Here is a 15,053-nt window from a genome sequence, read left to right as displayed (position 1 = left end):
TTACAGCAAGAAAGTATTTTTAAGCCTTGACTTTTTTTTTTTAAGGCTATAATGTAGTTTTCTACACATTTACATCTAATGTGTGTATAAATTACTTGCCGGTATATTCAAAGGTGGTTGAAGTACCCTTCTTTATGGCAGGACTTTCAAAGACAGGAAGAGATTTTCTTGTAATAAGGGATCAAGTCTATCATCGTCATGAGTAGCTCTATGGCTAAGTTGCCTTATCTAGAGTATTCCTGAGATGCTGGAGAATCCAAACTTGAAGCCGAAGGAGGACGGTGGCTTGTCTACTACGTAAGCTACATTCCAGGTTGTATTTGTTGGACATGTGATGTATGTAGCCTGGTGGAAAGTTTACAGATTTTGCCAGAGACCTCAGAGGTCAAAGATTCGGATCAGTGCTTCAAAGAAATAGCCTTCCTTCTCTCTCATACTCTAATACATCAACACCCAAGACCCCTGTGAGTTTTCCCAATCTGTGGTTTAGCCAGGCTTATAAGAAATACTAAAAGGAAGAAAAGACAAGACAAGACAAGACAAGACAAGACAAGACAAGACAAGACTATTACTGGCAAGGAAATTGAAAGTTTTTGGCTTCTTTGCCAGAAGATGGCACTGCAAGTCATCCAAGCTGGCAAATTGGAGAGACTCTGCTTTGGTTTATCTCCTCTTCAATCTTCATCCATTCAAAAGACTTGTTTTCCTCATTTTCTCATTTCTAGGCTAACCTCCTTTGGCCCCTCCCACCCTCAGTTAGCAGGAATTTGGGTGTCTGAATGCACAATAACGACAGTTCTACCCACGTACCTTTATACAGCAAAGCAGCATAAGAATATTGCCAATTGCTAATCTAAGTAAATTCTCTTTTGCTGCGTTCATGAAGAATGGCTAGTCGGATACCTCCTTAGATAACTCTTCAGGCTCTTATCATAAACTGTTGGAATATAAACTGCTACTGTCTTTGTAGAGGCCATGCTAGCAATATGCATATATCCTTTTGACTTATTTTGTCAAGTGTGTAAAATAACACCATACAACATGCCCCCCCCCCCCCCAGAATGGTAGAATTGCTGGCAGAAGGAAATGGTTTACACAACCTCCACTCGCTGATAAGCTCTACAATTTGTTTCTCTGTATCTGCCAGGGTAGCAGTTCTAGATCTGCTTTGAATAGATAAACTCTTACCACTGTGAGTAATTATATTTTCCCCTTTCCTGAGGGCTTAAAGATTTTATTGGCTGCTTACTGAGGAGGGAATAAAGCTAATTTGAGTATTGGTAGAGTTTTTGTTACTAATGCATCAACTCAGTTTTAATCAAAAGAAAATATGATTTCCAGTACAAGAAACTGATTTTACTGACATAACTTATTCTGCTATACCTCCTAATATTTCCTATATACTGAGGGCTTCTTATTAATTTTTGTTTGGGTTTTTTTTCCAGCTTTATTAAGATATAAGTGACATACAGTACTATATAAATTTAAGGTGTACAGTCTAAACATTTAACTTATATATTATAAACTGATTATCCTTAATAATTATTAGTTTAGCTGATACTCATTATCTCATATAAAGAAGAAAGAAAAAGTTGTTTTTCTCTTGTGAGAACTTTTACGGAAAAAATAAAAAATAACAAGAACTTCTAAGATTTATTCTTTTACCAACTTTCAAATATACTATATAGCACTGTTATTATAGACATCATGTTGTACATTACATCCTCAGTACTTAATTATAACTGAAAGTTTGTAGCTTTTGATACCTTATCAAATCCCCCCCTCCCTCCCCACACACACACACACACTCCACCCTACTAAGGGCTTTTAAAAATGGATACTAAGACCTGTAGTCAAAAGATAAATTAAACAACCTATAGTAGGCAGAATAAAGGCCACCCAGTGATTTCCCTGCCCCCCAATCCCTGGAATCTGTGAATATATTAGGTTACATGGCAAGGGGGAATTAAAGGTGCAGATGGAATTAAAATTACTAATCAGCTGACCTTAAAATAGGGAGATGAGCCTGGATTATCCAGGTGGACCCAATGTAATCACAAGAGTCCTTAAAAGTGAAAGAGGAAGGCAAGAGAGTCAGAATCAGAAGGAAACGTTACTTTAGAGGAAGTTCAGAATGAGAACTTTAGAGGAAGAACAGAATGAGAAAGATTCAAACCACTGCTGCTGGATTTGAACATGGAGGAGGGGGCAATTCAAGTGGTCTCTAGAAGCTGCAAAAGGCACAGAAATGGATTCTCCCCTAGAGCTTCTAGATGTAAACACAACACTGCTACCATCTTAATTTTAGCCGGTGAGATTTGTATTGGACTTCTAAGCTACAGAACTCTAAGATAATAAACCTGTGTTGTTTCAAGACACTAAATTTGTGGGAATCTGTTGTAATAGCATACTAATACAAACTCATATTATTTTAAGGTTCCAGGAGCAGAGTAGATCAGGCTGACTGGTAAATTCTTTTTATTGCATACGAAAAGCCCACAGCTTCATAAAGTATCTGGTAAGAACTCCAACCAGACAGAATCCCTTCTGGAACACTTGCTGAGAAGGAATAAGATCAAGCTGGAAGTATTCACATTAGAACACATAAAGAGGGGCGCCTGGGTGGCTCAGTCGGTTAAGCGGCTGACTTCGGCTCAGGTCATGATCTCGCGATCCGTGAGTTCGAGCCCCACGTCGGGCTCTGTGCTGACAGCTTGGAGCCTGGAGCCTGTTTCAGATTCTGTGTCTCCCTCTCTCTCTGACCCTCCCCCATTCATTCTCTGTCTCTCTCTGTCTCCAAATAAATAAACGTTAAAAAAAAAAAAAAGAACACATAAAGAAAATGTTCAAGGGATCTGGTTATAGTCCTTACCATGTAAAACACCCAAGTCTGTTGAAGAGGAGGTTTAACACCACTAGATTCTTCTAACACAAATACTAGAGGAATTACAGAAAAGGTTCTTCCCTGGATAGAATCTATTGTTCTATCACTAAAATATCACATAGCATATTGTTTAGATAGATCGCCCATGTCTAATGTAGTGCTTCTAACTTAATGCTGCTTATTAATGGCAATAATTATGAATATGGATACTGAGGCCCAAACTTAGAATAATTAAAACAATTTCTGAGAGTAGATTCCAAGCAAGAGTATTTTTTTGAAGCTCCCTAGGTGGCTCTGATGCAGAGTGAAGGTTGAAAACTACTGACAAGATGGTTGTATGTCAGAAATGGATTTTAAAATAAACATGTTCTTGCAAAAAAGTAAGGTAGTGTGTAGTATAAACAATATTACAGAAAACCAAATGTGCAAATAGACTCATTGTTGCCCACTTACAAGAGATCCTTGGGATAATCCCCCATGTAGAAACTAATACACTACCATAAAAGGATTTAGGATTTATTTATAAAAGGATCATAGAAAGCAGATATGATTGATTAATAGCCTCTGTCTATTCTCTACTATTCTCAGAGTCTATATGCTTCTTCCCAAAATTAGGCTACATATCTGCATTGACAGAAGAAAATATCTAATGTCTGTAAATCTCTTGTAAGACTTGTCCAACAGTGTTCCAAGTTACATAAAAGTGTTCTTGGATATTATCACAGTGCCATGAATTTGACCTTGATAAAAGAAATGAAAAAGTCATGAGAAGTTTGACTGTATTGTGAGCACTCCCACTATCACCATGGGCACAATACCAACTGTGTAGCCCAGAATTGTATTATTTGAGAATATTCAATTCTGCCCTGGTAAAAAAAAAAAGAAATGGTATAAGAAATAACACTCACGTGTTAAGCAGATAAGTTACTAACCTGTGTTATATGGTGGACAGGTAAAGTTAACAGGACATATACTGTTGAACATAGGTAGAAAAGTCTGGAAAGACCAAGAGATGCCTAATATTAATGAGGCACTAAACATATGAGAGGCATCTAATCATTAAGCACTAATATACTCATGACGTACTCAATATACATGAAACACTCAACATTCACAGGTCTTAATTCTGTCACCCTGTGTGACATTCACACTGTGTCCCACATGACCTGCTCCAAAAGTGCAAAACCTGTACCTGCTCACCGGGTTAACTGGCAAGCTACAGAGGTGCCCAGGTACTCTTGCCCCTGCATCTCTTTAAAATATCCAGAGTGTCATTGGCTTAGGCACCTTCCATCTCTGAACCCTTGCTCAAATATCAACTCTGGTCCTAATTACCTAACTATGAACAAAAAGGTTAATATGCCAAAAAGAAAGACAAGACATATTACCATTGCATAACCACATGTTTCAAATCATGTGTCTTTCCTCTCGACTTGTACCTTATCTGAAGTGTGTTAATTTTTCCCTCTTGCTTCTCATGGTATGTTAGCCTTTCTGTGACCTCTGAGATAGCTTATCTGGTAGTATATTTGGGGGGTATCATTGTATGAATGTAATTTCCCACACAACACCAAGCAGGTACTATCTGGATATTACTTGGAATTGTATGTTATAAAGAATTTCAAAAGAGTGCAACTCTTTTGCCTAATATCCTATAATTTTTAACTCTGCACTCAAAAAAATTCCAGAGTTTGCTGGCAACAAGGGAAGAATCCTTAATTTTGGTAGGTCCTAAGATATGTCCTTAGAATAATTTTTAATCTTTTAAATTTTCCAAATAAACCAGATTAACAATTTTTGGAATATTTATTTTAGTAGAGTTTATTTTAATTGGAGGAAGCTAAATTTCTTGATCCTACAAAGGTCACTCGAGTGGCCCACTGATTACTGCATATGCTGGGTGACTAGACCTCACTGTTCCAGGATTAGATAGCAAGAACTTTTGGAATTTTTTGCCTGTTTGTTTAAGTGGTATAGTCTGAAATTCAGACTTGTGGAAATATGTGTAATCTTTTAGCTATAACTTCAAGCTTAAGAATTTTTTTTTTTTAAAGTTTATTTATCTTTGGAACAGAGAGAGACAGAGCATGAACGGGGGAGGCGCAGAGAGAGAGGGAGACACAGAATCGGAAACAGGCTCCAGGCTCTGAGCCATCAGCCCAGAGCCCGACGCGGGGCTCGAACTCACGGACCGCGAGATCGTGACCTGGCTGAAGTCCGACGCTTAACCGACTGCGCCACCCAGGCGCTCTTTTAGCTATAACTTCATGTAAGAACTAGAGACAAGGGAAGGGCAAAGGGGGGTTTGAAAAAAAGTTACACTGAGAGAAATGTGATTTGTGGGTTGATGCCCACACTGAATCAGGAAGTCAATATAAATAGTGATTTGAGTCTGTGAGGTTGTCAGCTGGTGCAAACAGATATATGAGCCAAAAAAGCTGGTGCTTAAGCCTATTAAGGCATAAAACCCTTTTGGGTGAGGGTTACACAAAGAGGATTTCCTTTTCTCAAAACAACAACAAAAAAATCAAACACAAGCAAAACAAACGAACAAACAAAAACCCCAAACCTACTAGTGTATCAGGGAAGGAAGGAGCACCCTTTCACCACTTTGGGGTAGGTGACTGTGCATTTGAGAATAGTGACTCCTATCTCTCTTTTTTGTTTTTGAACTGGAATGCCTACAACTGTTATCTTATGCCCATCCCACCACAGTATTTTGGGAGTGTTGGGACTGGATAACTTGCCTCTTTAGTTTCACAGGTCCACAGATGAAGAATTAATAGATTACAGGCAGGAACATCATCTTCATTTGATTTGGAAGAAATTTTGGACTTTGAGCTGATGATATTTAGATTAAGAGGAAGTTTTGAACTTTAAGTTGATGCTATATTGGGATGAGCCCTTTCAGAACCTTGGAAAAGGGTGAATGTATTATATTTTATCTATAAATCATCAGGGGCTAGAGGGCAGACTGTGGGAGGTAAATTCTGAGTTGGCCCCAAGATTCCCATGCCCTGAAGTACATGCAAAAATATCATTGCCTCTCCTTCACTGTGGGCCAGACTGTGAATATAGGGATTTCACTTCCATTATAAGGTTAGTAATCAATTGACTGTGAATTAATTAAAAAATGAGATTATGATGGATGGGCTTGACTTAATTGACCCCTAAAAAAGAAGTCAGAGAAATTCTCCTGCTGGTTTTGAAGAGGTAAATTACTATGTGGTGAGAAGGCCATGGAGTTAGGACTTGAGGATGGTCTCTAGGAGCAGAGAGCAATTCTGGTCAATAGTAAGAAAACAGAGACGTCTTGCAATAAAACAGGGACCTCAGTCCTATAACCAGAAATGTACTGTCACAGGACCCTGATTAAAATGCTTTTCTGTTATACACAACTATCAAAAAGGTGTTGAAACTAGAATATTGGTGATATTAATGTTTATAGAGTGCTATGTACCTTGAAAATACAAAATATATATGTAAGTCAGATATTCATTACTCTCTTATACTGGAGGGCCCAAGAAGTGTACAGTCAAAAGCTCTGGTATACAATTTACAGTTTAATAAAAATTTGGTAGGGAAGCAAAGAAGGTTCTCTAGCATATCCCACTTTTTTATATATGTATAATATCTTTTTTTTTTTTTTTGTATAATATCTTTGTATATGCCTAGAAAGGTCCTCGAAAGTTCCCCAAGACACTTAATTGTATTTTTTTTGTGGACAGTGACACTAAGATTGGTCAGGTTGTACAGGACACCAACTTTCAATTTGTATTTTCTGTATTCTTTCAAAATATTTTAACTCATTGTATTAGCTTCCTAAGGCTGCTGTAACAAAGCAACGCAAACTGAGGAGCTTAAAAAAAAAACCCAGAAATTTATTTTCTCAGTTCTGGAGTCTAGAAGTCTGAAAATTCGGGTATCAATAAGGTTATGCTCTCTTTAAGGGCTCCAGGGAAGAATCCCTTCCTTGTTTCTTCCAGTTTCTGGTAGCCCCAATTGTTCTTTAGCTTTTGACAGCATAACTCCAGTCTCTGCCTCCATCTTCAGAGTCATCTTCCTGTCTTTGTGTCTCTTCTCTTCTTATAAGGTCACTAATAATACCGAATTAGCCCATCCTGATGACCTTACCTTGATCACATTTGTAAAGAACGCATTTCCAAATGAAGATATATTTAAGGGGGAGGGGAGGAATCTTTTGAGAGGACATGGTCAGCCTATAATAGCCATGGCTCGCTCTTAATTGAAAAATAATGTGCGACACGCTACAAGACAACATCCTTGTCTCTTTAAGACATCAATATAATGAAAAATTGAGGGAGGAGCTCTTAGAGATTGAAAGAGATTTAAGAAACAACTGAAATGCAATGCTTGAAACTTGATAGGACACTGGTTTGAAAAAAAACTGCGAAAGAATTTTTTGCTTAACAATTGGCAAAATTTAAATATGGACTGGTTATTAGATATCAGGGACTTACTGCTAATTTTCCTAGTTGTGATAATGGTATTGTTCTTGTGTTGGGGAAGTTGTTATTCTTAGGAGATGCATTTTTTAAAACTTGTTTAATGTTTATTTATTTTTGAGACAGAAAGATAGAGGGAGAGGAAGGAAGGGGGAGGGGCAGAGAGGGAGACACAGAATCCTAAACAGTCTCCAGGCTCTGAGGTGTCAGCACAGAGCCCAACAAGGGGCTGGAACTCAGGAGCTGCAGATCATGACCTGAGTTTAACCCGATGCCTTAACTGACTGAACCACCCAGCCGCCCCGCAGTTGCACATTGAAGTGTCTAAGGGTAAAGTATAATGTCTGCATCCTAATTTTCACATGCTTCAGGGAAAAAAAAATTCAAATATAAATGAAGCAACTATAGCAGAATTTTTGAATGTGACTGATCCTGTCATGTCCATGATTAAAAACCTTAATCTATTGTTAAGTTGAATTTTTTCTTCACAAACGTTGTTTTTAGTATTTATCAAAGATGTTAAATGAACAACCATTGCGTATGAATGTGCAATGTACTATTCTATTAAGTTTTCTGGATGTTTGGACACTTTCTTATTTGTTTATTTATTTTTGAGAGAGAGAGAACGTGAGCAGGGGAGGGGCAGTGAGAGAGGGAGACAAAGGAGTTGAAGTGGGATTGGCACTGACAACAAAGAGCCAGATGGGGGACTCAAACTCACCAATCCTTAGATCTTGACCTGAGCTTAAGTCAGACACTTAACCAACTGAGCCATCCAGGCGCCCCTGGACATTTTCCGAACAACTTGGAGAAAATAACTACTTACAAACAAAACTTTCCAACCGTCCCTGATTATCTAGGATAAGGCATAAACTCTTTGGCGTAACTGCTGACTTCTGCATCATCATCTCAAGTCATCTCTCCATTTTACATCTCGCACACTATATTCAACGCCAGCATAACAGAACTTCCAATTTCTTCCTCCCTTACGTGAAATTTCTACCAGATACTGTTTGTTTCCCCCACCCCAACTCCTGTCCCTCAACTTTTTTTTTTCAAAATCCAGATATCAACTCTTCTGTAAAGATTTCTTTCCACATTACTTTCTCAGAAGGGTGCTCCTTTTCCTGAGCAGTCATTCTTTATTGCACCGGAATATAAACCCCTTGAGCCCAGGTGTCAGGTTTACTGAATTTTGGCTGGTACACGTTACTTTAATAAACATTTGCCAAACTAAAATACATTCAATTCGACCGTGTAGAAATTGAAATCGGATTACCCATTTTCTCCAAAATACTTTATTTCCAAGCATTATTTTTGAAACTGCGTAACGGCTAAATTCGGGTTATCAGTTTTCTCTGCATGTTTATCAGGCATATAACCCTCCCCCCCCAACCCCGTCCCTCCACCACGACATATAAGGCGAGGTAAGGCCGCTGCTTTCCCTGCTTCCGACCTAGAAACACAGGCAACATTTGGTGCTTAAGGCCATTTCTCTCGTTCTGTTTTAGGAAGTAGAGCTCGCGGACGGCTGCTTTTGCCTTTCGCTTTTGGCGCCGAAGCTTGCCGGGATTTCACGCGCTGCTCCGGGTCTTCTGCCGGCGTGGAATTGGGAGCTTCCGAGGATGCTGGGTACAGCCCGCGCCTGCGGCCTTCTGAGAATGCTTCCCCCAAGGCGGCCACCTCCTGTCCTTTCGCGAGGTCACCAGAGGGGCAAATAGCAAAGCGTGAGTGACGTGAGCTAATCGCCAGGGAAGGGTTTCACACCCAGCGCGGCCCCTCAGGGCTGGCTAGCTCGCTTTGCTCCTCCTCCTGCCGCCCCAGCTCTGGCCCGCCCACCGTTTCCACATTGCCCAATGGGTGCCGACGCGCCTCCAACCGCGGCCGGTGGAGGAGGTATTCGGCGGCCGGACGCTGAGCGGCCGTTCACGTCAACGCGGTGACGTCACGCGTAGACGCACCTGTCGGGCTCCTGACTCCTGCTGTTTCCCTTCCCCTTCCGTGGCTTGGGGCCGGTGTGGTCCGGAACCCCAGCCCCTTTTTACAGTGCCAGTTCGCCTGCGGCCGGGGAGTTGGGCTGCGTAATGAGGCAGGAGGGTGTGGTGGGCTGAAAGGCATTCTACTTCATTTGCGAGTTGGAACATGGATTCAGTTTTAGTCTTTTAAGAGGGAAGTGAGGTTGGAGATTTTTATTTTTAATTTTAGGTGGAAGCAATTGACTTTAGGGCCCTCCAAAGGAAGCGGATTTAACTTAATGCTGCTCCCGTGTTTGGAGAGGACAAAAAAAAAGGTCCTACCTGGCAAAATTTCCGTAACCTCTTCGGTAGAAAACCCAGGGTATCTTTTAAATCGCAATAGTTTTCGTTGTGTGTGAAGCTTTCTTCAGGTGGAGCTCCCAGGGTAGCTAGGTTTTTAGGTTTGAAACAGATGCAGAATCCAAAGGCAGCGCAAAAAACAGCCACCGATTTTGCTATGCCTCTGAGCTGCAAGGTGAGTTGCATTGTATGAGTGAAGATTTGTTAGCTGTTATGTTCACGGATTTTGGGTCAACTGTGATGCCAGGGCTCTCATCTTGGTTTATCTTATAACAGAACCCTACATGATGTTAAACCTTCCCTGATTAGGTATATTCCCTCGGACATTCTTTAAGATTTCGCCGGTTTCCTTTGGGAACCGTCGAAGGACCTTTGAATAGAGTGGAAGTAGGTTCCAGGAAAAGATTAATATTGAACTCAGAGATTGGGTTTTGCTTGCTCTAAAATTGCCCAAATTTAAAGTTAATACTCAGTTTTTCATCTTTGGTCTAAATTTATGTGTATATCCAGACATAGTTTGTGTGTATATATAACATTTGTGTTTTGATATTAAACTTGGATCAGAAACTACCTTAGAATCTCAATTTTGCATATAATATACACTTTATTTGTATAGCACGTTAAACTAGAGCACATAGAAAATTACCTATACATTATGCTTACGTTTAAGATTTCTGAGATTTCTGTTTCTTTTGGATTAAAAAAAAAAGCCCTTGTTTATGAGAATTGAATCACCCTTTTCTTTTTTTGGTAATTCAAAACTTCAGTTCTGCAGACTATACTATAAACTTTTTTGAGCCATGCGATTTAGTTATTGCAGCATCATTGTGGCTTTTGTCATTGATTGTTGAATCTTTTCAGAAATGCTTTGCTTTTCATCTCTAAACAGTTTAATTTACAAGATTCTTTTCTTGAGGTCGGTATGAAAATAACTGATGTCAGTCAATTTTACATGCCTTTATGAGTCACTAGAAAATACTGTGTAGCTCGAGAGTACACATAGGAGTTAAAATGCTAGTGTATGTATTGTTGATTTTCATCTTAAAAGGTGCTGCTGCTGACTGTTGTTACATAGTATGACTTAAAAACCAGGTGTGTGACCTACAGATATTTGGCAGACCGAGTATGTTTTAATGACCTCTGGTTGATAGGAGCAGTCACTGTTGGCAGAATCCATGGCATCCCCCTCCCACACCCTACTTCCCATACTCTTCAAAGACTGATTGTTTGCTTTGAAAATGGGTCAAATTATTTTAAGAGGTCAATAGAAATGTATAGTACTTACATCTTGGAAATTGTGTTTTAAGCATGTGATTTCAGTCATACAAAGTTCATTACAAATGAAAAAATCCAACTTGGTAATGGGTATATACAGTTCAGGGGAACAGAATTGCTGAGGTTATGGTTTTATATTAATAAATTGGCTATTTTCCAGGTCATGTTGGTGATAGGCTTTCAATTTCCTGTCGTGTGACATGTTGGTAATAATTTTCAGACCACTCAGGAAGCCAGATTTGATCTCTGTGGTGGGTCAGATATCAAAGCAGTATCCTGTGGCATTTGGCCACTCTCACTGCTTTGTAGACCCTTCATCTAAGTTTCTAGTCAGACTCAACAGCAGTGATCTAAAACATATAATATGATATAACAAGTGTTAATATTTATTGAGTGAATTCTGTGGTTCAGATTCTTTCCTAAGTGTTTTTTTGTGGATTATCTCAATTATGACACCAACCCCATGAAGTAGGTACTTTGTTTTTCCATTATACAGATAATGGAAACTGAGGAATAGAACAGTTATTTAACTTGCCCAAGGTCTCAGTTAAGTGTCACAACTGGCATGACTTCAGAGCTCTTGCTCTCAATGGCTGTACTGTATTTCAGGTAAGACTAGTCAAAATGCCAGAAGAAAAGTTAGGATGAGAGATACGGCACCATAGGTTCATTTATTTTTCAATTATAAAAGTAATGTGAAATTACAGAAACTCTGGGAAATAAATTTTTGAAACTTTCATTCTATTATAATGAACTCTTTTTGTGTGTTTTTCATATGCACATTCACACGTGTATATATATTGTAGCTATGATTTATTTTTATTTTTAAAAATGAATGTTCTTCAGTTAAAGTACAAAATGTAGGACCAACACATGTTGAGAAACTGCCCATATGTATTGCCGAAATACAGAGAGATTTGATCTGCAACTTTGACTGCAGCCAGTTAATATTTTTTGCCCTTTTGAGTAGTTGAACAGTTTCTGTCCTGTAAAATCATGAAAATTATTTAGTCTTCCACAGCATCTTTTTGTTGGATTATTGTTTACCTTTCTTTTTTTCTTATAGTCTAAGCCTTATATTTGTGTTTTTACTTTTGAAATCATCTAGTATTTAACTTTTGAATGACTAAACATTTTTATGAATCTAGGAAACTTCAGAGTGTCTACTTCCTTTAGCAGGTTATTCATTTAATACTTCTTTTGAAGAAAAATGCAAGCACAGCAGTTTGGACATGCAGCTAACTTAATAGTAGAGAAAATAGCAAGTAATATTGCTTTGGGGAGAAATCAGTTTCATTGTTGTCATATCTTGTATGTGGTAACAATACGTATCAGAATGAATTCTGTGATGTTCTGACCTAAGTTTTATGATGTTATATGGGGCGGAGGGGTCATTCTTTGGTAAAATAAATTTGAGAAGCTTTTCACAGATTTAGTGTTTACTCCAGGTTTTCTCAAGAGCCAGGTGCTGTTAGCCATTACAATTCTAGAATGGGGTATGCTTTATTACCCAAACTTATTTGACCATGAAATCTTTTACTGGACTTGTATTCTGTATACATACTCATCTTCAAATATTTTAGTTGCCTTTTTGGCTCCATAGCATGATTCATGTCAGTAGTTTTGCTTCAGTTAACTTCTTCTCCCATCTCTGCCCCATAAAATCCCACTTATCTTTTAAGGTTGAACTCAGTTGTGTCTCTTCCAAAGGAGGCTTCTCACCTCAGTTACACTGAGATGAGCTCTTTTTTCCAAGCTCTTATAACACTACTGCTGTTTTCTGTGATATCTGTCATATATTGCCTTTTATTGTATACATTACTTTATAGGAAAGTATTACAGCATTGCTTTCAAGGACAGTGTATAATGCAATTTATGCTGAACTTTACTGAAAGCTGTAAGGCCTATACAAATATGCCATTAATCAATAAAAATTGTCTATTTTTTTTTACAATGTCTGATACATTAGTAGGTATTCTGTAAACATTAGTAAATGAATGAGTGATTATGTTGAAATTCATTGTCACACTTTGATTTTTGACCAGTACTTAAAAATACAGTTAAAATATTTATACAGTTACGATATTTATATGAGATGCTTAAAGTATTTATATGAAAATGCTCCTTACACACAAATGGCTACCTCAGTCAGTGTTTTACCTCTGCTATTATGCTTGTGAAACTTTTGTCCATCTCTCTAGTTGCTAATATTTGGGATTTTCATTTCTTTTTTCAGTGATATTGTACCTACTTTTCTATTTAAGCTTACTACCCAGCCAGGTAGCTGACTGATACACCTTTGAAACTTAGCCATGATCCTTAGCCCTACCCAGTCTCCTTTCTGAGAAAGGTAAAACTTTACTGGGAGCTATGGAAAATTGGTGTAACTACTTCAGGCTGTGGGTCCCTTATCCACGAATTTGCAGTCTTCCTAGTTCTTCTTCCCACCCCCCAATTCAGGTGGCATACTACTTAGTGTTTGTGGTTTGGGTGCTAGATTGGTGCACTGAATGAAGGGAACCACTCCCCTCATTGTAGTCTGGCCTTGAATAGGACTTAAAGCTTACATACCTAATTCTATAGTTGGAAAGAACACTCTGATCTTGAGTCCCATAAGATGTAGAAGAATGAAATTTGTTCTTCCAGCTGTTTTGAATCAATTAGTCAAGTCAGAAACCTAGCAGATCTCTTAGATTTCTTCACTGTTCCCCACAGTTTATTGTTTACCACATCCTCTTAAATATTTTTCAGAATTCTTTTCACTCCATATTGTGATGTCTTAAGTTAATTATGCCTTCAGTATCTCATATTTAGGATTATTCAGGGTTCTACTGGAATTAGGTTACCTAACTCCTCTTTCAGCCTTTTGCTCTTCTAATCTGTCTTCCATACTGCTGCTACTGTTGCCTTGCTAAAATTCGTATTTGGTCATGTGGTTTATCTTGTAAAACTCTTAATGGTTTCTCTTGTGCATAAATGAGTAATTAAGTTCCTTAGCACAGCATATGAACTCCTCCCTTTCTGATCTGGCCTATGTCCACCTCTCCAGCTACTCCCCAGTCCCTTACCTCTTATTTAAGCTACCTAAGCAGGTTTTATTATTATGCTGCTGTGTTTTTGCATGTATTTTTTTTTTGTTGTTGTTGTTTTTTGTTGTTTGTTTTGCTTGTATTGACTTTCATCTCATAGTTAGCCCAGTTCACTCATCCTAATCCTTCAAGTACTCAGCTTAAACATTCCCTTTATTAAATGTTCACTTTTAAGGATGCCTGGGTGGCTCAGTCGGTGAAGCATCCGACTTCAGCTCAGGTCATGATCTCACAGTTTGTGGGTTTGAGCACCACGTCGGGCTCTGTGCTGACAGCTCAGAGCCTGGAGCCTGGTTTGGATTCTGTATCTCCCTCTCTGTCTGCCCCTCCTCCACATATGCTCTGTCTCTCTCTGTCTCTTAAAAAATAAGTAAATGTTAAAAAGTTCTTTTAAATAATTTAAAAAATGTTCACTTTTAAGACTTTTGCAGGTGGCATGCTTATTCCTTTTCAGTGTTATCAAATACCTCCTATATACCTTTCCTGTGATATTTATCATACCATACTGTAGTTATTTGTATGTCTTTTGCCTTCACTGCTTTGGGAATAGGGACCATATTTTACTCATTACCCCAGCACCTGTCTTGTGCCTGGTACATGATGGGTACTGAGTAAATGGTTGTCAAATACATTAACAAGTGACTCTGAAAACTAATTTTGGCTACAAGGGAGATGACAACTGAGATAGGGAATGTAGGAGAACAAGCAAGTTTGGGACAAATATTCAGTTTCGTTGAATTAGAGTTTGCATAATATCCAAATAGAGATGTACCATCCAAATAGAGAAGTATTTGTTATTTACTCATAAGTATTAATTGACCCATCAAGATTTTGTAGATATAGATAAGATTATAAAATTTATATGGAAAGGTAGGGGCACCTGGGTGGCTCAGTGGGTTGAGCGTCTGACTTCGGCTCAGGTCATGATCTCACAGTTCATGGGTTCGAGCCCCGCATCAGGCTCTGTGCTGACCGCTTGCTCAGAGCCTGGAGCCTGCTTCAGATTCTGTGTCTCCTTCTCTCT

General features: G+C 38.7%; 1 protein-coding gene across 2 annotated transcripts in view; it reads left to right on the top strand.

Annotated features, from left to right (window-relative positions):
- The first annotated feature begins 9,306 nt into the window (after nucleotides 1-9,306).
- Nucleotides 9,307-15,053, top strand: part of CLCN3 (chloride voltage-gated channel 3) — a 97,641-nt gene continuing 91,894 nt past the window's right edge. For both annotated transcript variants that reach the window (XM_045463298.1, XM_045463283.1), the window contains exon 1: nucleotides 9,307-9,840. The gene's annotated coding sequence lies outside the window, so the exon portion shown is untranslated. The remainder of the gene's footprint in view (nucleotides 9,841-15,053) is intronic.

This window comes from Leopardus geoffroyi, chromosome B1, assembly GCF_018350155.1.
Source record: "Leopardus geoffroyi isolate Oge1 chromosome B1, O.geoffroyi_Oge1_pat1.0, whole genome shotgun sequence".
Classification (NCBI taxonomy): Eukaryota; Metazoa; Chordata; class Mammalia; order Carnivora; family Felidae; genus Leopardus; species Leopardus geoffroyi.
The sequence above is the reverse complement of the archived record's forward strand: the minus strand, read 5'-3'. Positions and strand labels throughout refer to the sequence as shown.